At 40.1% G+C, this 27601-nt stretch overlaps 1 long non-coding RNA gene across 7 annotated transcripts in view; it reads right to left on the bottom strand.

The window, feature by feature from the left end:
* Positions 1-27601, bottom strand: part of LOC144291728 (uncharacterized) — a 68129-nt gene that overhangs the window by 38863 nt on the left and 1665 nt on the right. For 6 of the 7 annotated variants that reach the window (XR_013359186.1, XR_013359198.1, XR_013359194.1 and 3 more), the window contains exon 2: positions 15535-15624. This is a non-coding gene — a long non-coding RNA (uncharacterized LOC144291728). Of the gene's footprint in view, positions 1-15534; positions 15625-18522; positions 18648-27601 lie in introns of those variants that run through there. The other variant, XR_013359187.1, reaches the window with a different exon arrangement.

Below are 27601 nucleotides of genomic sequence, written 5' to 3'. Positions count from 1 at the left end.
TGCTGACAAAGACAAATTCTGTTCTATCAGGCATAACCTGGGAAGATACAAGCCTGGAGTATTGGTAGACATATTTCCAATACATGAAACCCAAGGATGAAGCCACAGTGGATGGTCCAGGATCAAGAGATGGTACAAGACCATTATGAAATCTCTAAGCTGCCATTCACTTCTTTTTTTTAAGTATTTTATTTATTTTTTCATGAGACACACAGAGAGGGAGAGAGGCAGAGACGCAGAGGCAGAGGGAGAAGCAGGCTCCATGCAGGGAGCCCGACGTGGGACTCGATCCCCAAACCCTGGGGGCATGCGCTGAGCTGAAGGCAGGTGCTCAACCACTGAGCCACCTAAGCGTTCCTGCTGCCATTCACTTCTTACGTTTCTATTTAATTTTCTCAGAAGTGGAATTAATATATCCCTTGAGATCAAGTTCTTGAATGTTCTTGGTACCTTGACCTGTGTCTAACAATTCTATACTTGCTATACCAAAAAGAAGCAATTATATAAACATAATGATGTATACATTATAATAAAAAGTGTGTACATCCTTGCCCCACATTCCCATTCACACCTCAAACTGAAAACTAATCTGTAAGATGTAAAATGCTCTTCCCTCGATATACCTCTCATAGTGTGAGCATCTCACCACACTGAATGTGATTCTAGAATTTAAAGAAACTTTAAAGCAACACTGTCCCTAAACACGAGGAACACTCATATGGAGTGCAATTGAAGATTTAATAACATTTTAAGGTAGGGGTGCCCAGCTGGCTGAGTCAGTAGAGCATGTGACTCAGGGTTGTGAGTTTGAGCCCCACACTGGGCAGAGAGATTACTTTAAGGGGGAAAAAAAAAGGTTTTAAGGTAATTTCCACTGTGAATGTTTGAGATAAGTTGATTTCATGACCAAACTGAATAAAATGCCATTCTCCTTTATGCGCCAGGCTCACACAGGCTCACCCGTCATACTAAACTCAGAACAGAGATTGAGTGATTTGAGGGTCTGTAGCAGAGGCTTGATATGACATTTTTGATATCGTGCTGTAGGACAAACTTGTCTACTCCTCAGCTTGAATGCTTTGTGTCCTGAAGACCATCCCTGATTGTTAGGAGTCCATGGGCAGCAGGGCAGTAACTCACAGAGAATCTGCAGTAGGAGAATGTATAAACCTCTATGTCCTTATAAGACAGTTCCTTTTCAGCAAGCCCTATACCTCTCCGAGCCTTATGGTGTTTGTCAAGGAGAGCTGATGAATAGGAACACAGGACTTGAAAAGTCCCCGTACGTGGTATTGGAGTAGGACCTCAGAGGTGTATCAGGGCCCCAGACCAAGACTGACCTGGAGGCACGTCCAGGCAGATGGAGCACGGACACTCACACAGATGCCTGTGTCCCAGTGGAGGACACGAGCACAGAAGACTCCAACACCGCTAACCTGGCACAGAGAGCTACTGGAGCAGAAGGGGCCATGCGGACCGGTGGCTCAACGTAAAGACTGGAGAGAACATGGACACCAGTGTGGACCAGGCACCGTGGGCAGGTAGGACAAGGTATGGTCCAGAGATCCCAGTGGAGGAAACTGCTGCTTTAAGACCCCTGGAGCACAGGAAAATTTTAAGAGGCTGTTCTGGCCGAACCTGCCAGCCTTCCGGGGAGCCATCCCTAGGAGGCACTCAGGCACTCAGGCTCAGAGCCCCTCTCTGGGACTCCACTCGCTCCCCTCCTCCCCCTCCAGCCCACAGAGCTTTCTGTAATCTTGAGGGAAGCCCTGTTCTCTTCCTCCTCCTACTCTTTCTAAACATTTTTTCTATACCCAAAATACTCCTAGTTCCCTAAGGACTTGGGGCTTGGAACACAACTCTGGAGAGGTTCTTTCTACGCTGTCACTTCCCTTCCTGAGGTGATGAGCTCAGAGCTGACCATCTGCTCCAACAGAGAGAGGGAAGAAATGCCAAAGGAAATAAAATAATAAATCTCCAAGATATTATTCCACCATATTCTCTTCCTGAATTAATATGTATATTCCTGCAAGTTACTCTACCCGCAAGCATTACTCCTCACCCTCACCAAACGGCCCCTTCCAAACATGCACGCACACAGGTGGAGACCTGGGCCCAAGTCCCAGAAGAGAAGTGCTGTGCACGAAGCAGCCCCGACCACAGGAGTGATATTTCCTCCAGGTTCCCAAAGGTGAGATAGATGAGAATATATCCTGGGTGAGTTCTTCCCTTTGGAATGTTTCCTATCTGGGGTTACCCGGGAAATTCTCCCAACTACCATCGAGAACCCCTGGGCTCCTGCTCCCCACATTCACCCATCACTTCCACTGAACTGACAGGAGGCCTTGAGAGACTCACTTTACCGAAGGGGTGAAAGCTATTGCTGCCTTAAATAAGGCAGTCGGTGTGTGACCGGGGTCCCGACCTGAACCTTCACCATGACTTCACTCCTACAATCTCTAAGATCTCTGGGCTTCAGAGGTCTGTGAAAGAAGAGATAGAGGGATTTACTGAGCCCAGACTCCTGAGGCCACAGAGTGGCTCCATTCTCTGGTCCTCTAAGTTCTGAGATGCTTTCCTCCTACCCTCCCCGAGCAGGCCTTAGCTCCAACATTAGGGCTAAGGGCTTCATTTAAGGCAATGTCACCATTAAAATGTTCTTTTTTTCCTACAAACAAGACAAAATAGGAGTGTGCTTATACTTCACAAGAGTCTTAGAAGCATCCACCTTCCAATGCAGAGCAGTGTCCTCTCAAGGCCTGTTAAGGAGTCCTTCCTCAAAAGATGTCTGACCACGGTCCTGGCCACTGCACCAATCCGTAGCACAGTAAAGGGACACCCACTTGACAGAGCACCAGGGTTCTTCTGCTTTGGAAGATACCTTAAAAACAGCCTAGTTCAGGGCATTCCAAAAGAGCTATGATAAGGGTCCATCTGTGCCGTTTGTCAGGCCTGGGCTGGTGCTGCTGGAGTCACTACTCTCGAGTCCACTGGCTAAAATTAGAGCCTGAGAAAGATGCCATGAAAAGTGTATCTCATGCACCTACCTTTTTAACCACCTTCTTGGTCCTCATAAAACTCAGATCTATCCATTAAGTTTATTAAGGTTAACATTTGCCCTCTTCCTTTTCTCCATCACCTTCCAGTTGCCCCAAAACTTCAAAACATTTTTAGAACTATTGCCAACTAAATTTCACTAGAGTTCGCAGGTTTTCCAACTCACTGGTGTCTTGAGCACCTACCTTGTCTCTATATTGGGAACAAATGTTGCCCAAAATGGCTTGACCCTAATTCTGGAGTGCGTCAGCAACCTGTAGTTCAGAAAGGAATCACAGAATTCCAGACAGATACAAGTCTCGGCCCTCAAAGTAAGTGTGCCACCAACATAATACTATTTTTTATAATTCAGCCCAGCTTTTATTTTAAGCTCCATTTTACTGGAGAGGCAAAAATTTAACCTGCTGATTTGGCATTCTTCCTTTCCCGCTCCCCCTTTCCTGGGTTGTAGCTAAGTCCCCAGTGACTGGTCACCTACTAAGACATCTGATGTCTTGTCTGGTTCTCTCTCATCACCACTAAGACCTCCCTCACTTCTGTCCACAGGGTGAGTCCAGTGACTTCCTCCTCTTCTTCTGAGCCCTGCTTCCGGGACCCAGGAAATTTTATGAGGTCACTTGTGTCTGAAACACATCACAGTAGCAGTTCCTGTCTTGGTTCTAGGGAAGGATCTATGTCTCCTGGAAAGTGGGGCAGAGTCCTACTCTCTTGGGTCTCACAAACCTATCTGAGGTTGCAAATTCTCCAGGACATTGGAATTAAGGTTCAGAAACACTATTAGTGGCCAACTTGCATCCTATTCAGGGCTTGGTCTGAAAGATTTTCCACCCATGCCTGAAGAAGTAAAGAAAGCTTGTTCAGGAAAAGAATGAAGCAGGTCCCCATAGGGAAGCGGGGGGGAGGGGGGGATGAGACAGAAAATTGATACCTTAGATTCTAATGGTGTTTTGGTCATAGTCTGGTTCTTCATAAGACCAGAATGAATCCTGGCTTTTAGATGCTTTATTATAAACTTATCTTTCCATAAAAAAAATTATTTAGGAGGTATCTGTTAAAATGGATTCACATCTTACTTCAGGTTTGATTTTAAAATCAGTAGATTTTTAAAAAACCACATATAATAAAACTATCCTTAAAATACATTGCTTTAAAAAAAAGTATGTATTTTTTTTTTACAACTGCAAATTGATTTTATTGGCTGCCCTAATTTATCACTTGTGTTTCACCACTGAGTTCAATTAATTCTTCAGTTTCTTCTTCAAGAATGTGAGTAAATCTATCACCACTGACTTATCTGGTCACCTGAACAATACATTTCTTTCCATTGTCAATGATAAGAATAGTTTTAAAATTAAATCATTCATACATTATTTCCATAGGTTTTGACCAACTTGCACTGACTATTGACTATTTCAATTCCCTGGATTATTTAAACTCTCTCTTTTAATCTCTTTCTCTCTTGCTTTCCCTCTTCATTTGGAGAAACTTTGAAGTTGAGTAAGTTAATTATGCATATGATGAAATCCTATTATACTTGCAAACAAGCAAATTATATTAGAAATCACCTACTTTCAGGACTTCATTTTTTTTAAGCTTTTAAAAAAACTTCTTTTTGTTTAAATTCAATTTGCCAACATATAGTGTAATACCTAGTGCTCATCCCATCCCATCAAGTGCCCTCCTTAGTGCCTGCCCAGTGATACCATCCCCTCACCTCCTCTCCTTCCACAAGCCTTTGTTTCCCAGTTAGGAGTTTCTCATAGTTTGTCTTCCTCTCTATTTTTCTCCACTCGGTTTCCTTCCTTTCTGTTATAATCCCTTTCACTATTTTTTTTTTCCACATATGAGTGAGACCATATGATGGCTGTCCTTCTCTGATTGACTTATTTCACTCAGCATAATACCCTCCAGTTCCATCCACATTGAAGCAAATGGTGGGTATTCATTTAGGACAATTTCTATTCATTGTGCCAATGTAGAAACTAAGGCCCAGAGAGCAAGTGCTCGTATTCATTTCAAAAGTATAGAGCAGTGATTAAGAACATAAACTCTGGAATTAGCTACCAGGGTTAAATCCTGGCTCCACTACCTACTAGCTATGTGCCCTTGGGCAAGTTCCTTAACCTTTCTGGCCTCAGTCTTTCCCTCTGTAAAATGAGTATAATTGTAATGGTATCTACCTCATGGGTGTTGTGATTAAACATGAGAGTAAAATGAAGGGCTCCAGGAATAATTAGCACATAGTGAATGTTCACTATAGCAGCATCTGGCAGGCTCAGTTGGTAGAGCATGCAACCCTTGATCTTGGGGTTTTGAGTTCAAGCCCCACATTGGCCCTAGAGTTAAAGGAATTTTTTAACTAAATGTTCAATATATGATAGCTATTGATTTCTATTAGTCCAAGGACATGAAAACCGATTAGGTGCCAGGCTAAAGCATACACTGAGTTTTCCAAGTACCTGGCTCATGCACTCCCCTGTGCTGGGTTCCTTACTGGCCACCAGTAAGAAGTCAATATATGCTAATTGGATGAGTGCAGAGGTGTCTACAGAGCAAAACTACTGTGGGAATTTCAGTGACAATAATCATGAGTCAAGTGGGTTCTTGCTAAAATAATAATTTACTTAGGAAAATACTCATATTTCTATAAATTCCAAAATTTGATAACAATGCTGTTAAGTATACATGTAAATAAATAAATATGTATAAGAATAATATGGAAGGGGTTCTGGATGATTTAGTTGGTAGAGCATATGATTCTTGATCTCCGGATTGTGAGTTCAAGCCCCATGTTGGGTGTAGAGATTACTTAAAAATTAAAAAAAAATTTAATTTAATTTAAAAAAGAATAATATGGAAATTTTGTGCATCAAAATGTTAACACTATGGTATATAATTTGGATTGTTTTCCTTTGGAGTTTTATTCACTTTCAAGTGTTCTGCAGGGAGCTTTTTTTTTTTTTTTTTTACCAAAAGAAACAAATAAATAAAGGTAAATGGACCTAATTTAAAGATGAGTTGAATACAAATGAAAGAATTATTGACAGTATCCTTTGTCAGTAATTCTTCATAATTCCTCAGCTTCATAATACGATTTTGATGGAATTCAAGGTGAACAACTCAAGATTATGAAAGTAATTATGTTTAGCTTCAATTATAATTATTAATGGGTTCCACTTCTGCTCATATAATACCTGGTGGAAGTGATGCTCAGGTGGCTGGTCCTAAATAGCCTGTAAGTGCTCAGGTGCTAATTAAGAAAAAAAATGTTTTCAAAACTCTCAAGTAGACCACAGCCTGGGGTCAGAAATATCATGTTTGGCTTGAAGCTACATGCCATATAATCCTAAATGAATAAGTAAATAAATGTATAGATGAATAATAATAAGAGGTAGACACCCATATAGTATGTGACACATTGTCAAAAGTTACTGCATCCAAAACATTTAATCCATCAGGGGTTTTGCTTTTCTAGGTTTCCCCCTCCTCTTCTCCCTCTGCCCATTCTAACTCACTAACTGAAGCGAGTGAATGTAATAGTGGGATACTGAGTGGGGTAGCCCCAGTTATCATCACCTCTTCCTCTTCAGAATGGCCTTCTATAACCAGCATCCCTGCCTTGAGTGTGGGCTGGACAAGTGAATCACTTGGGTTTTTTGTTTTGTTTTGTTTTGGGTTTGTTTTAAAGATTTATTTATTTACTTATTAAGAGATATACTGAGAGAGAGAGCGAACATGTGCCTTTGGGGGAAAGAGAGAGGGAGAGAGAAGAGACTTTCAAGCAGACTCCATACTGCGTGTGGAGCCCAACATGGAGCTCAATCTCATGATTACAAGATCATGACCTGAGTCAAAATCAAGAGTCAGAGGCTCAAGTGACTGAGCCACCCAGGCACCCCAGTGAATCACTTGAAATATATATATTCTGGCAACAGTGATAGGAAGTCACTTGCAAGACTGTACTCTCCATGTTGGGCACCCTCTGAAAGAAGCCAGCTGCCATATTATTTTACGACTATTCCTGTCCTGCCTGGCAAGGAACTAATGTCTCCATCCAACAGCCAGCAAGGACCTGAGGGCTACCAACAACCATGTGCATGAGCCTGGGGAAGCAGGTGCTCTCAGGTCAAGGTTTGAGAAGATTACAGCTCCATCTGACACCTTGACTGCAGCCTAGTGAGGGAGCAGAGGTGCCCAGTTAAGCTACACTCAGATTCCTGACCCACAGAAACTGTGAGATAATAATATTTGCTGTTTTAAGCCCCTAAATTTTGGTGTAATTTGTTATGGAGCAACAGATAGCTAATAGACTGAAGAGCAAAATGAAAGCTTAAACTAATAGCATACAGTATAATAAGTTAATAATTATAATACGGATAAAAACTACAACAATTTGGGCAACAAATAATGTACGATCATAATACTGAATTGGATTATAATATATACATTCATTGATACATAAATAAACTGTTGAAGAAAGGAAGGAAGAACTGTCTTAGAGAAAAATTCCCAATAGTACATACTAGCTTCCCCCTGTTACAAGGAAGTGTAGTTTAATCTCCCACTTCCTTGGGTGTAGGCTGAACTTAAAGACTTGATTCTGAAGAATATAGTATGTAAAAAGGAAATGGTGACTTTACAATGGAGACACTTGGAAAACTCCACTTTATCTAAGTGATCAAGACTAACATGAGCAGGGATCCTAGCACCTGGGTGGCTCAGTGGTTGAGCGTTTGCCTTCAGCTCAGGTATGATCCCAGGGTCCTGGGATCGAGTTCCCCATTGGGCATTGGGCTCCCTGCATGAAGCCTGCCTCTCCCTCTGCCTGGGTCTCTGCTTCTCTATGTGTGTCTCTCATTAATAAAGAAAATCTTTTTTAAAAAATGACTAACATCAGCAGGGATAAATCATACGGATATATATACCCTTTACCCTTTATGATTAGGGGGATACTATATCTCTGTCGTATTCATCCCCAGAATTTATAATCCAGTCTAATCATGAGAAAAATAGTAGATAAACTCATAGTAGGGGATATTCTACGAAATACCTAACCAGGACTGCTCAAGACCATCAAGGTCATGAAAAATAAGGAAAGACTGGGAAACTGTCATGAACCAGAGGACACCATGGAGGCGGCAATGAACGCAATGTGGTGTTCTGGACTGGATCCTGGAACAGAAAAGAGACATCAGAAAAAGGAAAAAAAAAAAAAATTCAGGCCTTCTCCTCTTCTCCCTGTGTGTCTCTCCTCTGTGTCTTTTTTTTTTCCTGTGTGTCTTTTACAAGGATACTTGTCATTAGATTTAAGGCCCAATCAGATAATCCAGAATAATCTCATCTTGAAATCTTTAATTTAATTATATCAGCAAAGACTCTTTTTCCAAATAAGGTAACATTCACAGATTCCAGAGTTAGGATGTGGACATATATTTTGGAGGCCACCATTCAATCCACTACCGATGTTAAAATTAGGGGAAGATGGATGAGGTGTAAATAGGACCTTGCTGTATTGTCTTTTCAAGTTTTCGGTACATAAAAAAATCATTCTAGAATAAAGTGTATTTAACTTTTATTTTTAGGCAAAGCTAGCTTATTTTTTATAAGGTCTTATTTATTAAGAGAGAGACAGGGCCAGTATGTGTGCAAGTAGGGAGAGGGGTAGAGGAAGAGGGAGAGAAAGCATCCTAAGTATATTCCATGTTGAGCACAGAGCCGATGCAGGGCTCAATTCCACAACCCTAAGATCATGACCTGAGCTGAAATCAAGGTTCAGATACTCAACCGAGCCACACAGGTGCCCCAATTGTCAAAGTTAGCTTATGACATAAAAATTTAGAGACTGAAATAGCAAAAAGAGGTATCCACAAACAGACATCACTTTGAGGATGGTAACATCCTCAAAGGCAGCAGTTACCTATAAATTTGTAACAAATAACACTTAGATTAATAACAATATTGTAGAAGACATTTGGATTGTATTTTGTTTTTGTAAGCATCATCTAAGTTACCAAAGATGGAAAACCATTCTGATCTTTCAAATATCTTTAACCAGAACTTAAAAGAATGTGAAATTGCTTTCATGTTACTTTTCCTACCTTTTTTAATTATAGATTTAGAAGAGGATCAATCACTACAAACATATTATTTGCAGATTCAACAACTCTTTGATTTTGAGTACTTGTCACGTCGCAGTAAAATTCCAAACTCTACAAAATCTGCTCTAGTTTATTCAGTGCTTTGAACAAATGCAAGATAAGCAGTTCCAATGGCTGATCCTCCTTCTGTATTTATCAACAAAGGCATTCCTACAGCTCAAATCTGTGATTTAAAAGCTTAAAATTATTATGCGAAGATGCCCTATCCAAAATTTTTTTTGGTCTCCTTTCTGAGATACATTCCTATCTAAGGATGTTGACCTACTTTCTTTTAATTTATTTGGGTTTTTTACTTAATATAATAAAATGGGGGTCTGTTTTTTCAAATGGTTCATGTTGAAAAGTGATTTCAAGTTTATATAGAATCCTCACCCTTGTGGCTAGAACTCTGCACCTTTTTGGTGCAGGGGGAAAAGTCTATAGTCACACGACAGTCAGATATGGACAAAATCCCATGGACACGGAGTACAGGAATGTCAGGTTCCACAGTTTTGGGATCCAGTCCTGACTGCAGACCAAACTTCTCCAACTCAGGCACAAGGACCACCCTCTCTTTCCAGAGTCATCCAGGGCCAGATGGAGATTAATAGAAAAGAGGGGAAATCGATTCTTCATTCCAAGTTTTTCAGTGCTTCTGAACACAGACCATGCAAACCCCCTTAAAACAAACCACAAAGGAACCTCATCAGGGGGGTACAGTCCCTGGCTTCTTCTCATACCCTGCCTTTCCTTATCACCAGGTTCTGAAATTAGAAACCATTCTGCTGTTTGTGACGTATTTACTGTGTTGAAAAGATGAAAATAAAAGATTTCATGATGTTTAAAAACTATACATATCACCTTTTCCCCTAATAGTGAACTTATGAGTCATAAAACCATCTACTTTCTTTACCAATCCTTAGATATCCTCCGACTTATCCTTTACCTCTTCCTGTCTCACCTGAACCATGTGAACACTCCCTGCCCTTATGCCTATATTCCCTGAAAATAAATGACCTCTGAGAAGTTCCTGAGCACTCAGTTCTACTTGCCTGGTGTTACCATTGTTTCTTAGGAGAGAGAGAAAGAGGGTACGCATGCAAGAACAGGGAAGGATGGAGGCAGGGAGGGAGGGAGGGAGGGAAGAGCAGAGGGAGAAGGAAGGAGAATCTCAAGCAGATGTGCTGTTGAGCAGGGAGCTTGAGCCCATGACCTGAGATCATGACCTGAGCAGATATCAAGAGTCAGAGGCTTAACCAACTGAGCCCCCCAGGCGCCCTGACCTAGTATTACCTTCTGAGAGAGGGCCTTGCTTCCATCGCAGGAAGAAAGCTCCTGGCAGTTCTCTCCCTTCATTTCCCACCATCTGCTTCTTTCTATGCTCTTCCGAACTTCCTTTCTTCACAGCAATCATGCATTTTAATCATTGAATTTCATGAGACAAAGTTGCCTATGTGACCACCCCCTCCCATCAACACCCTTAGGACTGTTGTAGAGGAACAATTATAACACTCAGACTTTTAAGCTAGGCATGCAAGGAGAGTTTAAGCTAAACTATTTTGAGAGAGGCACAATGTAGGGCATCTGAGTCTTGCAGTGCAATACCAGGCTCTGTACACTGTCTCTTTTCCCCATATTCGATCCTATTGAGGATCCTTAGGGAGGGCTGTCTCTGGACTATTCATGAAGGCTTTCACACAAGGCTATAAGATTTCTCAACTTAAATGGTAGCTACAGCCACTACTACCCTTCCTAGAATCCTACAGGATTGAAGTTCACTGTCCCTTGCCTCCATTTGTTGACAGCCTTCTTCCCATTTACAGATCTCACCATCTTCCAACTTCCCATTTGCCTGAACTCATTGTTTCCTCATCACATCTATGTATTGTTTAAGAATTTACTGAATACTACAAGTTATTTTATCTATTCTCCCAAAATAACATTTGGTATTTCAAAGCATAGCCATGATGCAAGATGAAAATATGAACTTCCTTTTCTTGTGGGTATAAATATGAATGGAAATGCTTATAAGTGTGGCTCAAGAAAAACCTATTCACGGAAAGTCAATACCTTTGTTATAATAAACTCTTCATAATAACTGAGAAGTCATTCAAAAGTGATCTAAGAATAGGACTTTGGAAACTAAGTTGTGACAACTGGACGACATAGATGAATCAGCAAGAAGAGAGAAATGCTGGAAGAGTGAGCTTTTCAGTCAGAAGATTAAGGCTCAAGTCCTGTCTCTGCTACTTACTAGCCATGTGACCTTGAGTAAATTTCTTAACTTTTGAAGTATATGCACCTAATACCTTTTTTAGAAAATTAGTTGTGCTCTCATGTTTTCATGCCTCCTTATATCAATTCCCTTTGACTTTCAGGTCCTCCAATTAAAAGTGGAGATTATTTCCTCATTCCCTGAACAAGGGTTGGCCTTGTACTTTGGTCCACAGAATGCAGGAGAAGCTGCAAAATGCGGGAGCCTCCATGCCTTCATCACTCTCCTGGAACTCGGCAACACTCACGTTCAGAGCCCAGGCTAGTCTGCTTGAGACACAATGTCCAGGCGCTCCTGTGGGGCCCAGCTCAGAAAACCACCAAACTCCAGACTTACACATGAGTCATCCCAAACTAGTCAGTCCCCAGAAATCTGCCAGCTTATTGTAGATCCAGGAACAAGCCCATGTGCGCTCAGCTGAGCCTGACCTACATCAGAACAATCACCCAACCCAGCAACAGACTTGGGTTAAATACACTCTTATTGTTTCAAGCCACTAAGTTTTGGGACAGTTTGTTACCCAGTGACAGCTAACTGATACATACACTACATAGGTTGTGGTAGAGTTTAAATGAAAATAAAACAGGCTCCTGGGTGGCACAGCTGGTTAAGCAACTGCCTTCAGCTCAGGTCATGATCCCAGGGTCCTGAGATCAAGCCCTGTATTGGGCTCCCCGCTCAGTGGAAAGTCTGCTTCTCCCTCTCTCCCCGACCCTCTCCTTCTGGCCCTCCCCCCTGCTTATGCTCTCATTTTCTCTCCAATGAATAAAGAATCTTTTTTAAAAAAGAAGAAAAAATAAAAACGAACACAGAATGTACTGATAGCCATGCTTAGCACCTGGAAGATGCTTGATAAATTACAGTTACTTTTCTTATCACACCAAAATCATCTGTATTTTTAGGCTTATGAAGTGACATTTCATAAAAGTGTGTTTTCTAATATTTCTGTTTGAAGTCTGTATTAGGATACAAATGATAGAAATCCAAATCAACTTAGAGGAAACAAACAAGCCGTGGTTTATTAGAGCTGACATCAGACAGACCTAGAGCCAGACCGCAGACAACACTGCCATTCACCTCCTGCCTTTGTCTCAGGGTAGGCCTCACTCTGACGACCAAGGCTTGTTCCACAGGATGGTAAAATGAGCCATCCTCAGCTACCCTCCCAGTTTTGGGAACAGAGAGGAAAGGCAGCTTCCCCTATTGCCTCCACTCTGAGTCCCAGACTCGGGCTCTCGTCAGCCCAGCTTGGCTCACACGTCACGTCTGAATCAATTACAATGGCCAGGTGATGGGGCGCTCTGACCCCAGCAGGGCTTTTGCTGATCCTCACGTAAAGAAGGGCAATAGAGAAACTGCACTGAAAGAGTAGGAAGAGACAGGCAATGTGCTGGGCTGCAAAAATACTACCACCAGAGGCCTGGAATAGTAACATGTGCAGTTGCCACCCTCTAATTCATTATGTGAACATCTGCCCCCTATTACCACTGGTCTAGATCTTTGGACGTGGTCTAGAGTTCAGGAAGGCGGAAAATAAAGCGCCCCCAGAAATTGAATTCAGGGCTCTTTGTTTACTTCTTTCTCTGTAATCACTCCTTATAATCCTCTCAACCACCATGATATGGAGCAGTTCCAAAAACGCAAGGGAAACTGAACTAACGTACATGTATGTTTAAGGAAAGACACCTTGTTACACTTGACTTCCATTCTCTTCCTAACATTTAAGTATCCTCACTGTGTCCTAACAGGGTCTTGGTGTTCTGGATACCAAGATTTTAGAGGCTTAAGCTGCCACAGCTGAATTTATACCTAAGCTTTAAAGATGATGCCTCTTGTGAGCTGAACCACAGGACTGCGGAGAGAGAACTTAGAGATCATTTAAACCTATATTGGGTGAAAATAGCAGAGACATCTCAAGTTATGGGCTTTGGAGCTGTGGGTGCCGCAGTTGTTGGTACTGCTGTTCTGGTTCAGTGTAGGACACAGACGCTGCTATGCGTATAAATATGCAGTCCACGTGCAGTGCTCAGCTTTGAAAACCCCTCCTCAGCTATCACTGCAGAGACTGAATGTCTTATAAAATTTAAAACTAATAAATACACAATCTAGTATAGTTTATAACAAACTATTGCTACTGCTCATGAGATCAATCCCTGCTCAAGAGAAGGATTCCAGCAAAGGACTGAGCAGGTTAAGATAGATGTCACCTTCTCCTTTTGTCTATTTTATGATGTTCTAATCTCTGTGTCTACTTTTTATTTGGACAAAATAGAATTACTGTATACTTACTGTATAATTTCAAATAACTGAACTAGTTAAAGCAGTGATTTGGTTGTACCAACCCTTTCTGGAGCATGTCAGGGACTCAGACAGGAATTTACAGAAAATTACATCACCTCCAGACCAGTGTTATGAGGAGGCTTAAAATTCAAGGGCAAACTAAGTCTATTTTTTGTTGCACACACGTAGGAACGTGCAGAACTATCTCACGAATTCCAAGAGGTCTGGGGGATTTTTTAATATTTAATTGTATTTAATTGACATTCCTCTTACCTCCTTCAGTTGAGCTTGCCTGTGACTTTTGAGCTATGAAAATGTAAAAACCACATGTAGACTGAATCGGGAGAATTAATATGGGTAAGACTCTTAAAATATATGTGCTCAAAATGCCATCTCCTACTAAAGCTTATCTATATAAAGTTTAGCAGAGGAAAACTACTGGAGGAACACAGGAGGTAACCTTAACACTGTATTCAGGCACAAAGCCCAGTCAGTATGCCAAGAGAAAATGCAATTCGGCTAATGAAATCTTTTCAGAAAAAAGTTCTGGGTATAAATAAATATATATAAATACTAAATATATCTATATATATCTACATATTTATAAATACTAAATATATCTGTATACTTACAAGTATCAAATACATCCATATGTATCTATAAATATTAAATGTATATATCAATGGAAGATATGTTTGGATATTTAGTATTTATGAATGTTTGTATATATGACACATATTGCATACCTTGCCTGTGAAGGAAAATGGAAACAGAACCACATGGCTACAAGGAAGCAGGAGATGTTGTACAGGTGAAGACACTTGGGACCCAGAGAGGTAGGGTGACTTGCTACGGACATGGCTACCTGGTGACAAAACCATGTCTAAAATCCGTCCCTGGCCGTGACTCCAGCATTTCCACTCTCTACTAGGTCTGTCTGCACAGGATGCAACTAGAAGGCACCCTTATTCCTTTTCCACCGTCTCTTCAAACCTGCTCTCTGGACTCCTTTTTAAACCCTTAAAGAAGGTCTCCAAGGTCTCTATCCCTTTAAGTTGCATGAATAATCTTGAGTATTTTAAAAGTCTCTTGTTTACTGTCAAAATTCCAAAATCTTACTGAATTTAAATTGGCTCCCCTGAGCCATCTTCCTAAGACATAGGCCTTGGGTTAGATTCTTGTACCTTTCTTGCTCTACTCCTGCCTGTGATCATACAGCAAAAAAGCAGCAGAGCCAGGATCTGAACCTAGCCTAGCTGGTCTGGCTTTAGTTAATCCTGTTAACGTCTTCCCATTGGCCTCCTGTCCTGGCCTGTCAGTGGTCCCCCCAGCAGCCGACCACAGGCAATCCGCCCTCTAGGCAGCCCTGCTGGGCAGTCCCCTCACACAGCCCCACTTCTGGACTAAGGGACACCTTTGCCACAGCTCTCCCGCGGTGGGGAAGACGAGGTTCCCAACAAAGCCCTCTGTCCCTTCGGGGCCACTGCCAGGCATGGGTAACCCCCGCCACAGTCTCTCAGTGGCCCTCAGGATCCTTGAACCTCTCAAATTCCAGGGCAGACACATCAGGTTCTCCCAGCACTTCCCCACGGAGGACGGGTTGATCACAGCAGGCCAAGGACTCTCTCAAACACTCTTCAACTCCACTCTTCAACACTGCTGACTCTTGAACTCCAACCCCAGAGCTGAGCCCTGGGCTAATATGCCCAGAACTGGCTGCCCAATCATTTGACACGACCTGCTTAGGTAATCCCTCTAGCATTTGGAAGTACCTATTGTGTTTACCTTGGCATCGGGGCACTGACCATATCTCTGAGACAACAGGAATAAAGGTCACGTTTGAAAATCCTGAATTGCCTCTGCCAGCTAAAGAAACTGAAAAGAAAGAAAAAAACCCTTATTAGGCTTATTGGGATAAATTAATATTGAGAACTGCTCAAATGTGCCTTTTCTTAAGGATTCCTTTTAGCTCAATAATGGGTCAAGAAGATAACCACAAATCCAGAACTGGAAGAGACCCTTTTAAGTTCACTTGACCATGTCTCAGTTGCTAAGACAGTTCCAAGTTCTTACCCGTCCATGCTCAAACACAGTAACGACGGAGAAATCATCTTTTGAAATAGTTTGTTCCCACCTAGGGTTGCTTCTAACCATCAGAGCCTCACTACACAAAATGCAAAACTGTCGCTGTACAACTTCCACGCCCTTGACCTTAACTTGAACACAGAGCAAGTCTAATCCCAGTCTCGCCAGGCAGATTCCAACATGCAGAGCCAGTGTCACTCCATCCTGATACTGGATTTTCTAATAACCAGTTCCTTCAGCTGTGCCCCTTATAACAGCTTCCACGGCTCTCACTGCCGTGCCATCCCCCTCCTGAACCGTCCCTAGCCGCCTATGCCCCACGGGAGGTACAGCACCCAGCGCTGAGGCAACAGTGGTCCCCCCCGCCGGGAGGACAGGGAACCTCCCCTCTCTCCTTTGCCAGGACACACGTTTTGAATGATAAAACCTAAATTAACATTTACTCTGCCGACAGCTATGGTACACAGCTGACTGATACTATTTTCACGGCCAACTATCTCCCCTTAAGTCTCTTCTAGGTATGCTACAGCTAAGATAGGACTTCCCCTGAATAGTTGCTCCTGATTTTAGAACACAGTAGCCTTTATAAATATTCCATTTAAAATCATTCTGCTAAAAATAAAAATAAAAAATAAAAATAAATCATTCTGCTACTGCATGCCAAGTTCAACCAGCCTAAGACTTTACAACTCTGATTTGACCCCTTAATTAATTCTAATTTCATGTCATCTCAAATTGTATCAGTCTGCCTTCTACATCTTCATCCAAATCATGAATAAAAAGGATCAAAGAAAAGAAGGCCGAGGACATCCCTAGAGGCATCATTTGACATCAATCTATTAAGTGGCATCACCTTGGTAGCTAATCAATCATCAACGTACAAAATGACACCTAGACCTCACGTCAGCCAGAGGTGTGTCACGAGAGACTTCACCGAGCGCCTTGCGGAAACTCAGGTTTCTGGGGTTTTCACACTTACCAGCTCTGGATACTTTGCTGAAAAAGAAAGTTTGCTGTGATGGGGGCTGAGCCTGTTCTGGCCTCTCATGAGTGAGTGATGCTCCTTCCAAGGCCTCACCACTCACTCATTTCATACAACAGAATTCAAGCCACGTATATTATTATAGGACCACACTTGACTGAAATCACATCTCCTCCTGAAAATCTGAAGGATTAGAATCCTCGGACTTATGTCCTTTAGGCCCTTCTGGGCTCTCCATGATTTCTCACAGGTCCCCATAGACCCATGGGTGCTCACTTTCAGGTTGTCTCAATACGGAGGACTTAATTTATTCCGTGGACAGACTTCCTATCTCTAATGGAGCAGCTAGAAATTCTCTCTCAGTGGCTAAAACAAATATTACCACTAATATAGCTAACACCACTCATTAGAATCCCAGGTTTGGGATTTTGAGCTGTTTGAGCTATTCAATGCCCCTCTGGAGCGCCTGTCTTACCAAATATCCTCCAAAGCTGCCATCCACTCCCCCAAAGAAAGACTCCAGCATCATGAAAGAGCAAAGTTACTGATATGGAAACAGACATCTCTAAAAATACCCCTGGAAGTGCAGGGACATGAAACACATGCCATATACATTTAGTCATAAAAATTAAAAAAAATAAAAATATTTTATCTAGCAACTATTTATTTCCAGATATGTGACTTAGCACTGCAATCAAGTCATACCTGACTTAAAAAAAATATAGACAGATTGAGCTGTCTAACCCACCAAAAAAAAGCAAAACAAAACAAAAAACAAAACAAAACAAAAAAACTGTCTATGAATAATTCAACCCCAATTGCCACATATATTTCCTGGCAGGCTGGCTCCTGACTACAGCACCAGCTTTATTTCCCTGATTGGCTTAGGACTGCAGTTCTGTGGCACAGAGAATCTCACCACTCAAAGATGTTTCGCTTTTGTCTGGACTGGAATCCATAAGATGTTCTTTTGGGTTATTCAAAAGAAGATATTAAAACAGGTCTTTCCTGTGCAATGTGACCAGATTAAAAAAAAAACGAAGCTTCATCTCTGAAAAACTAGTTTAAAGTCAGATTTAAAAAACACCAAGGAAGATGGGGTGATTCCAGTTAAATATGGATATTCTATTACTAATTTCATTCCTGTTAAAGTACCACTGTGAATTACAGCGATGGTTTTGCGCCTGGCTTGTACTACCACCTGGTGGCACCCAGCTGCTACTAAGTCAGGCCCATTGGATTTCTCAGTATTCAGTTAGCAGTTTTCAGGACCACTGTCATCAAAAACTCAGTACTCTATAAAATGGTGGTGCAGAGACAATTTTACATAAGTTAACCAAGATCAACCACATCTTACCCAAACACACCATTCATATATAAACACATTAAGCATTAATAATTAGTACATTCACAATAAAAAAAATCTGAAAAAAAAAACTGAAGCCCAATCACACTTTCAAAATATGAACAAAATTAAAGAAAGAAACAGGCCTCTCTAAACATAGACATGTTTTGCTTTTAGTAAAAAAAAAAAAAAAAAAAAGTCGCATAAATATCAGAAAAATAAATTGGAAATTTAGGGGTCATTGTATATATTACAAGTCAGTAGTGTTACAAAAATATTTTCATAAGATCCCTTAAGGCACCGAAACTTCTTGGTATGTTTTACAATTCATGTTTCTCTTTTATAAAATATCTTTTTTTACCTTTGATTCTACTGGATTCTCACTGTTCACATGGATTAACACGAATTATTTTATTGTTAAGGATTATATGTTACAGTTATATTTATTATAAGAATTTAGCCTATTTAATTCATGGAATTTCTAATTATTATAGAGAAATTTTAAATTTTTGCTAAATTAAGATTATCAATTATTTCCATACTCCTTCCATTTATTTTTAAAATCAATTTTATTTATATTATTTTGAAAGGGAATGCTTTCTCATGATCAAAAAGTCAGATAAACCTCATCATTCATTGTAACCAGTTTCTTGCCACTTTCCAGATAGAGCCATTGATTTTTAACGTTTAGTAAATCCTTTTTATAATCAAGCAAATATTTTTACTCAGCCCTTCTCTGTTAATTTGGCAAGTTTGCTTTAAGACTTGCCAAGATTTAACAAATACTCAGAATAGTTATGTGTTATATCTTCCATTCCACTGACAGATGAGTACCTATGCCATTATCATACTCCTCTAGTTATCTTATAGACTTTAAAATATGGTGTAATATTTAATATTAAGGAAGGAGTCAGTCATCCACCATTACTATTCTTTTTTTAAACTGCTCCAGGTATTCTCAACAGTTTTTATTCCAAAAAAAGATCTTCAGAGTAATTTTGTTAGGTTCCCACAGAATTTGACCAACTTACTTTAAAAAAGGGACCTGGTGAGACTTGCTCTAAATTATAAATTATTTTGGGAAGAATTACTACCTTTACACAGAGGTTATTAGCAGAAAAAGCAGGATTAGTGATAAGCTCTTCTGATGTTCTTAAGCTGGATGGTTTTTCAAGGAATAAACTGATGAAGAAACTTAAAAGGTGTTTCATGCCTGCAATATGGCAGGAGAGATATGCAGAAAAAGCCCCTAATTCAGAATAATTAAAAATGCTGGATAAAGTGTTGCTATTGTTGCTGTTGTTATTATTATTATTATTATTATTATTATTATTATTATTATTATTAAGTTTCAGGGTAGTTTGGTGATTCATCAGTTGCATATAACACCCAGTGCTCGTTATATATCAAGTGCCCTCCTTAATGCCCATCATCCAGTTACCCCACCCCCCCACCCCCCACGCCTCCAGCAATCCTCAGTTTGTTCCCTAGAGTTAAGAATCTCTATGGTTTGCCTCTTTCTCTGTTTTTATCTTACTTTATTTTTCCTTCCCTTTATCTATGTTCATTTATTTTGTTTCTCAAATTCCACATATAAGGGAAATCATATGGGATTTGTCTTTCCCTGACTGACTTATTTTGCTTAGCCAAACACCCTCCAGCTCTATCCATTTGTTGCAAATGACAAGATTTCATTCTTTTTGATGGATGAGTAATATTCCATTTTATGTATGTATATATATATATGTGTGTGTATATATATATATGTACACACACACAATGTCAACAATTGCCAAAATATGGGAAGAGCCCAGATGCCCATTGACAGATGAATGAATAGAGAAGATGTCTAAAAGTGTTTCCAGGTTAGCAGTGCCCCAAATACCCAGCAATAACAAACATATAATCCTTTCTAGAACAGACCCAAATGGCAGCCACAACTTTAAAAATAAATCAGAAACCTATGAGAAAACAGACAAGTGATAGTGTATTGAAACAAAGACTGCAAATTTTTGACCTATAGAATATCAAATGAGTATGTTTAATGTATTTCAAGAAATAAAAGAAGGTATATTGCAAAGGAACAAAAGATATCACAAATAACCGTATCTTTGAAAAAGAACCAAAAAGAAATCCTAGAAAAAATAAGTTCTAATAATTGACACTAGAAACTCAATGTCTGGATCTGATTCAGGATGGCAATATAGTAGGCTCTTGACCTCCCATCCTCCTATGAACACATCAAATCTACAGCTACATATAGAACAGTGCTTCTGAAAGAAATCCAGAAACTGCTTGCGTGGCTCCTACACCTTGGGTAAATGAGAAAAGACCTCAAACCAGATAGTAGAGGCTAATAATTTCATCATAAACCCCAGCTCTGGTGCAGCTACACACAACGAGGAGGGAACTTACAACTCCAAATTTCTGAGAAGTCAAAGGTTTAGATTTTATATCTGGTGTCCCAACTCTTAAAACCTCCACCTGAGAAATGGATGCCCCAAACACCTAGTTTTGAAAGCCAGTGGGGCTGGCATCCAAGAGACCAGCAAGGTTATAGGAAACTAAGAGACAGTTCTTAAAGTACTCATGAGAATTTACCACAGCAAACTCCGTAGGGACCAGCACAGACCCAGAGAATTTAAATGTGCCCAGTCTTTCTGTAAAGGGGGTCTTTTTGCATAGCACAGTAGCTTCTGATTGGCTACAGCCTTCTAATAGGCTTCTAATGGGCTGACTACAGTACTCTCCAGAGACCAGGGAGGCTGGTAGGCACCACTTATATGCTCTCCTGATGCCTCACTCCAGGTTGCTGATATTTCCAGGAAAGGGGCTTATATATACATCCCAGTTTTTGTGGCTGTCATCCAAAGGATGCCCTTCTATCACCTGGCTCTGGTGGCCAGTAGGGCTTATATTTGCAGGTCCCACAAAACTAACAGAGAAAGAGTTCTTGGCCAGCTATCCCCTCAGGGCACTTGCTGATGAGGCCAGACAGAAATGCCCATATCCCAGGCTTCCCCTGAAAGAGGCATATTTGCATATTTTAAAAGCTGCTGCCTCAAGGCCAGCTGCCAATGAACCTGAATCTAGGTGCTGACTGAGATCCTCCCCTTTGGGACTCTCACAGGTCTTAATACATCTTCAATACTGTGAGCTACTAAGAACAAATAAAACTGCTTAGACAATCACAAAGATTTGAGAGACAACCAATAGTTAGGGCAGGTTGAATGATAAGGTTCAACTCCCACATGAGACCGCTAGGAGCTGTGGCTGTTTTGTCTAATGCATCGAAACTAGCACAGAGTCAGGAAAAATGAAGAAACCGAGGGATACATTCCAAATGAAAGAACAAAACATCAGAAAAAGACTTAATGAAACAAGTGATAAACCTGCCAAAGAGTTCAAATGATGGTCACAAAATGTGCACTAAAGTCCAAAGAACAATGCATGAACAAAGTGAGAATTTTAATAAAGGGATAGAAAATATAAGCAAGCACCATTCAGAAATCACAGAACTGAAAATTTCAATAGAGGGGTTCAACAGCAAGCAGACTGATTGCAGTGGAAAAAATGATCAGTTACTCAAAGACTGAGTAGTGGATTCATCCAATCAGTGGAGCAAAAAAAAAAAAAAAAAAACAAAGGACAAAAATAGCTTATAGGACTTCTGAGATATCATCAAGCCAACCAATATTTACATGATAGGGGGTCCAGAAGGAGAAGAGAGAAAGGGGCAGAAAACTTATTTGAAGAAATAATGGCTGAAAATTTCCCTAACCTGGGGAAGGAAAAAGACATCCAGATCCAGGAATCCCAGAGAGGTCCAATAAAATAAACCCAAGAAGATCCACACCAAGACACATAATTAAAGTGTCAAAAGTTAAAACTAAGAAGAAAATCTTAAAAGCAGCAAGAGAAAAACAATTTTACACACAAGGGAATCTCCTTGAGGCTATTAGCAGAAACTTTGCAGGCTAGAAGAGCGTGGCACAATATATTCAAAGCACTTAAAGAAAAAATTGCCAACCAAAAATGCTCTATCTACCAAAGTTGTCCTTTGAGACAGAAGAAGAGATAAAGAATTATCCATACAAGCAAAAGCTTAAGAAGTTCATCACCACCATACTGGCCTCATAAGAAATGTTAAGGTGACTTCCTTAGGCTGAAATTAAAGGGCACTAATTAGCAACAGGAAAACATTTGAAAGTACAAATCTCACCAGTAAAGGTAAATATGTAGTTAAACTCAGAATAATCTAATGTAATGATGATAGGTTAATCATTTATAAATCAAGCATGAAGTTAAAAGACAAAAGTTGTTAAAAAAACCTATAACTACAGTAATTTCTTAATGGCTATATATGTAAAAAGATATAAACTATGACATCAAAAAATACAAAACAAAAACAGGGGGAGGTAAAAATGTAGAGTTTTTAATGCATTTAAACTTAATTGGTATCAGCTTAAAATAGACTGTTATAACTCTAGGATGTTTTATGTAACCCTATGGTAACCACAAAGCAAAAGTCTACAGTAGATACACGAAAGATACAGAGAAAGGAATGGAAAAGTATCAAATCACAAAGGAAGAAAGCAAGAAAAGAACAAAAGAACTAAAGAACTACAAAACAGCCAGAAAACAATGAACAAAATGGCAATAAGTCTATAACTATTAATATTTGCTTTAAATGTAAATGGACTAAATTCTCTGATTGAAAGATAAAGAGTAGTTTAATAGATCTAAAAAAATAAGACCTGGACACCTGGCTGGCTCAGTTGGTAGAGTGTGTAACCCTTAGATCTCAGGGTTATAAATTCAAGCTCCACATTGGGTGTAGAAATTACTTAAAAATAAATTTTTAAAAAACAGTAATAATAACAAGACCCAACTAAATGCTGACTATAAAAGACTTACTTCAGTTTTAAGGACACACACAGACTGAAAGTGAAGGTATAGAAAAAGATACTCCCCAACCTGGGGAAGAAAAGAAACCAAGGGTAGATATATCAGACAAAACAAACTTGAAGACAAAAACTAGTGAGAGACAGAGATGGTCATTATATAATGATAAAGTGGTGAATCCAAGAAGAGGATGTGACAATTGTAAATATTTACAGACCCAACATAGGACAACCGAGATATATAAAACAAACACTAACACAACTAAAGGGGGTAATAGACAGCAATACAATACCAATAGGGGATTTCAATATCACCTTTATCAATGGATAATCCAGACAGAAAATGAATAGGGAAACACTGAACTTAAAGGACACATTAGCCCAGGGGAACTTAGACATTTAAGAATTATTCCATCAAAAAGCAGTAGAGTACACATTCTTCTCAAGCACACATGGAACATTCTCCAGGATAGATCATATGTCAAGCCACAGAACAAGTCTTAATAAAGTTAGAAACCTGAAATCATATCAAGCCTCTTTTCCAACTCTGATGGTATGAAACTAGAAATCAATTACAAGAAGTAAACTGGAAAGCTTACAGATATGTAGAGATTAAACATGTTACTGAGTAACCAATGGCCAAAGAAGAAGCTAAAGATAAATAAAAAATGTTTTCAGATAGGGGCACCTGGGAGGCTCAGTCAGTTGAGCATCTAACTCTTGATTTCAGCTCAGGTCATGATCTCAGGGTTGAGACTGAGCCCTGCACTGGGGTGCACACTGAGTGTGGCGCCTGCTTAAGATGCTCTCCCTCTCCCTCTGTCCCTCCCCTCTAGCAAGATATATATATATACATATATATATAATTTCAGACAAATGCAAATGGAAATACAACAACCAAAACTAATAGGACTCAGCAAAAGCAGTTTTAAGAGTGAAGTTCACAGCAGTAAGTGCCTACAGTAAGAAATGAAAAAGATCTCAAACAACCTAACTTTGTATCTTAAAGAAATAAAAGAAGAACAAATGAAACCCAAACTTAGTAGAAAGAAGGACATAAGTTCAGGGCAAAAATAAATGAAACAGTGATTTAAAAGACAGTAGAAAAGATCAGCCAAACTAAGAGCTGGTTCTTTGAAAAGATAAATAGGCAAACCTTTACCTAGAACCACCAAGAAAAAAAGAGAAGACTCAAATAAAATTAGAAATGAAAGAGATGTTGTTACAACTAATAAACAGAAATACAAGGATCATATAAGACTACTATGGACAATGACACACCAGCAAGTTGGACAACCTAGAAGAAATGGATAAATTCCTAGAAACATACAACCTACCAAGACCGAATCATGAAGAAACAGAAAATCTGAACAGATCAATTACTAATAAAGAGATTGAATTAATTATCACAAACCTCTTAATAAACAAAATTCCAGGGCCAGATGGCTTTACTGGTGAATTTTATCAACCTTTTTTTTCTACCAACCTTTAAAGAGGAAATTAATATTGGTTCTTCTTAAACTCTTCCAAAAACAACAACAACGACAACAATAACAAAACACAGAAGATGAAGGAGCGCTCCCAAACTCACTTAATGAGGCCAGCATTACCTTGATACCAAAACCAGAAGGGGGCACTATAAGAAAAGAAAATTACAGGCCAATATCCCTGATGAACATAGATGAAAAAATTCTAAAAAAAAAAAAAAAAAAAATTAGCAAACCAAACTGTTTGCACGTTATAGGATCATATACCATGATCAAGTGAGATTTATTCCAGGAATGGGAGGATGGTTCAACATCTGCAAATCAATATAACACAACCTATTAACATAATGACAAATATAAGCATCTGACAAAATTTAACAGCCATTCATGATAAGACCCTCAAAGTGGCTAGAGGGAACATATCTCAACACAATGACACCATACGCCATTCATGCTACACATGACGAGCCTCTAGCTAACATCATCCTTAACGGTGAAAAACTGAAAGTCTCTCCTCTTGGAACAGGACCAGGATGCCTCGTCTTGCCACTTCTATTTAACATAGTATGAGAACTCATAACTAGAGTAATTAGGTAAGAAAAAGAAATAAAAGGTATCCAAATCAAAACAGAAGAAATAGAATTGTATTTACAGATGACATATATAAAAAGTTCTAAAGACCATTAAGAAACTTAGAACTAAGAAATGAATTCAGTGAACCTGCAAGATATTAAATCATTATACAACTATCAGTCATGTCTTTATACACAAAACACAAAGAGAAATTAAGAAAACAATCACATTCATTGCATCAAAAATAATAAAGCAGGGCAGCCCAGGTGGCTCAGTGGTTTAGTGCTGCCTTGGGCCCAGGGCCTGATCCTGAAGACCTGGGATGGAGTCCGGCGTCGGGCTCCCTGAATGGAGCCTGCTTCTCCCTCTGCCTCTCTCTGTTTGTCTCTTGCGAATAAATCAATCTTAAAAAAAAAAAAAAAAAAGAATAAAGCACCTACAAATAAACGTAACCAAGAGGATGAAAGATCTATATGCTGAAAACTATAAGACATTGGTAAACGAAGCTGAAGACACAAATAAATGGAAGGATAGTCAGTGCCCACAGATAAGAATTAACATTGCTAGAATGTCGACATCACGCAAAGTGATCTACAGATTCAGTACAATTCCTGTCAGAACTCCAGCGGCAGTTTTCACAGAAATAGAACAAACAACCCTAAAAGTTGTGTAAAATCACAGAAGACCCCAAATAGCCAAAGCAATTTTGAGAAAGAACAAAGTTTATGTCATTGAGGTGACTCTTGGTGATCTCCCTTGGTAGTTTCAGGATTGGGGCCGCTTGCCAGAGGGACCAACCTCGTCACTAGAGAGCTACCCTACCCCAGCCCTACTCATCCCACGCCCTGTCTCTGGAGACATGGACAAGTGGGTCCAGTAACCAGTGATTTAACCAATCATGCCTGCATTGTGGAATCTCCATAAGAACTTCTAAACAAGGAGGTTCAGGGAGCCTCAAGCCCAGAAAAGGCATAGAAGCCAAGCCCACCCCACCCCACCCCTTGCCCTGCGCATCTCATCCATTTGGCTGTTCCCAGGTTATATACCCTACAGTATACTTGTAGTAGTTTAGTGAGGTGTTTTCTGAGCATGACTCATTGTAGTGAATTACCAAAACTGAGGGTGGGGGGGTCATGTGAACCCTCAGATTTCCATCTGAGCAGAGGTGTGAGTAGCCTGGCCACCCCACTGCAGCTGGCAGTGAAATGGGGCAGCCTTGTGGGAGTGAGCTCTTAACCTGTGGGGTCTGGTGCAATCCTGGGGAATTAGTGTTAGATTAAAAAAACTGAATCAGTACTTTAAATTCATCTCATAAAAAAAAAAAATCAGACCCGGATAGTTTTAAAAGGATGTAATTTATTTTTTAAAGTAAAGAAAAATTAATTCTGACATTATCTTAAACTTTTTGGAGAAGAGCGAAACAAAGAGTTGCCCAAGTAATTTGGTAAAGCCATTTCAAGCACACATCGCAGAACATTTCTCTGATCGATGTTTTCCCAGTAAACTCTCTCTCATGGTTAATTCTCCAACACCATACGTCTACGTCTCTCAGAACAACATTTCAGCTGAGATTCATGGAGGAAATATTGTATTCAGCACTCCCACAGCTCAATACATTTTTACCAGTAACAACAACGAAGGCGTAGGAAATGCCTCGCGCTGCATCACAAACATCTGGTAAAATGTCCACATCTTGTCAGCAAATCAGAAAGCATTCTAACTGCCAACGAAGGGGACATCCCACATTGATGCCACTGGTGATGAAGAAAACATTAAAACGTGGTCCTCACTGTGAATCACCCTCTGCCATGATTCCACGGTGCCGTTCATATTCCCTATCGCCTTTCCTCCCTAGTTTTGTAGAACAAAAGCTGACAATGTTGAGAAAGTGTTAAGGGGGTTAATGGAGAAGGAAGGAAAGGAAGCAGAAAAGCAGCGACAATGAGAGAGGATGTCACTGCTGACGAGCAACCCTTTGTTAACGACACTATTGTTCGGCAATTCAGGAAGCAGAGTCGTGAGTATCCACATCCCAATGCGATGCTGTGTCAGTCAAAAGCACTTCGTTTACCATGTTTTACTTACACTTTAGGAAACTGGTCTGGATTAACAGGTAACATAGCACAATTTTACCACTTAAAATAAAAAGAACTAGGCTCCCAGTTAAGGTTTCTGCACAGAACACCTGATTTTCAGAAACAAATGACTGATATTAACTTGATATCTGTATATAATTTTACATCTAAACCTATCAAAGACAGTATGAGAAAGACAACCATGGTCCCTTTTCATCCAAGTACATAAATGTAAAACTTCTAAATAAAAATTTTTGAGGTGACAAATTTGGTTTCTTTCCAAAGAGGAAGACTGGTTCAACATCAGAAAAATGCATTAAAGTGGAGCACCTGGGGCAGCCCGGGAAGCTCAGCGGTTTAGCGCCGCCTTCAGCCCAGGGCGTGACCCCGGGTTTCTGGGA

This window comes from Canis aureus, chromosome 2 (assembly GCF_053574225.1).
Source record: "Canis aureus isolate CA01 chromosome 2, VMU_Caureus_v.1.0, whole genome shotgun sequence".
NCBI classification, from domain to species: Eukaryota; Metazoa; Chordata; class Mammalia; order Carnivora; family Canidae; genus Canis; species Canis aureus.
Note: the sequence above shows the minus strand (reverse complement) of the source record. Positions and strands in the feature narration are given on the sequence as shown.